Source organism: Myotis davidii, unplaced genomic scaffold (genome assembly GCF_000327345.1).
Source record: "Myotis davidii unplaced genomic scaffold, ASM32734v1 scaffold453, whole genome shotgun sequence".
NCBI lineage: Eukaryota > Metazoa > Chordata > Mammalia > Chiroptera > Vespertilionidae > Myotis > Myotis davidii.
In genome coordinates, this window is record NW_006285234.1 from 2,155,322 (window position 1) to 2,156,888 (window position 1,567).

A 1,567-nucleotide genomic window follows, 5' to 3' on the forward strand; every position below is an offset into this window, starting at 1 on the left:
TGTTTTGGAGAGGCTGCCGGCGGGAGGAGGGTGCCGGCCCTGGGAGTGGCTGGGGGGGAGGGTGGTCCGGGCTGCCCGGTCCCAGAAGGAGATCCTGGTCCAGGGCTGTGATGCCCAAAGGGCAGGAGGAGCTGCTGAAGGCAGAGAGAGGCCAGCACTCTCTCGGGCCAGAAGGGCTGAGGTAGACGATCTTAGGGGAAGCACCCCATATGGGGGTGGGGGCACCTCCATGCTGCCTGCCCGTGGTCCCCGGCCAGGGGGCTTCAGGCCTCTTGTGGGGAGCAGGTCTCTGGCAGCACAGGAGCCCCTGGCATGCCTGTCACCCCCACCTCCGGAGGGCCTGCCTGAGCACAGCCGGGCCGGTTGCACCTCCGTGAGTGGTTTCCTCCTGGGCCTGTGATGTCACCTGGGGTTGTGTGGTGTGCTTGGAAGTGTGAAAGGCTGGGAGGGTGGGGGCTCTGAGTTCCCGTGGGAACCCAGCTCTTTCTCCTTCCCCACCCCAAAGGAGAAGGGCGGGAACAGCTCCTGACCCCAGCCCGCCACTGGAGCCGGCCCTCCTCGCCGCCTGTCGGCCGAGCCAGCCCTGCCACCCGGCCTCTTTGGGGAAGGATGCCCCTGGCCTCCTAGATGGACAAAGAGGGGTGAGGTCAGGGACAGTGTCGAGCAGTCTCCTAAATGACCTTGAGTCATTCCCCGGCCTCAGTTTCCCCGCCTGGTGAGCCAATGGTGGGCCCGGAGCGGGTGCCTGATCCAGCCTGACCTTGGGCAATCATGGGGAGGGGCTGGGGCTGAGGCCCAGGTGGAAGTAGGGTAGGGAAGGCCCTCCCTTGGGGTTGCTCTGCCAATCCCAACCTTCTCCGCTCCTCCTCCCACGGTAAGGACAGAGGCCTTGGTACCAGGGACACTCAGCCTGGGAACCTTGGAGTTCTAAAGCTTGTTTTGGGGGTCCGGGTCCGGGGGGGGGGGGTGACAGTTGCAGGGTCGGCACAGAGGCCAAGGCCGGTGGGGAAGGAGTTAACGGTTCTCCGCTTTATTATTTTCCCCGCTTTGCTGGTGACAGCATGGACCGGGCTTCACGGCCAGCCTCTGAGGTATGGGAGGGCCAGGGTGGAGGTAGGGGGCGGAGGCCGGAGAGACCCGGACCTGCTAAAGGTCCACAGAGGCACCCCAGGAGCCAGACCTCATTCATAGTGTGAAGGTCTGAGGCGCAGGGAGCCCGGGTGCGCGCAGGCTCCGCGGGCGAACCCCTGGGGGCGCTGCGCTTTGGGTGACCCAGAGCATGGACCCTGGGGACCACACAGACACCCCGACACACGAGCACCCACACCCCCAGGCAGGCGGCGCTTCCCAGCTGTAGAGGGGATTCTGAGTACAGTGATGATGATTTGCAGGTAGGAAAAGAGAATGCACAAGAAGGGGGTCACAATGACTGCCAGTGTCTCGGTCATGACAACAATCTGGCTGGAGGAAGTGTCAGAACAGGATAGCTTCAGCACAGGCTGGGTATCACAAAAAAAGTGCTTAATGACGCGGGAGGCACAGAAAGACAGGCGGGGCAGGAGGAGCA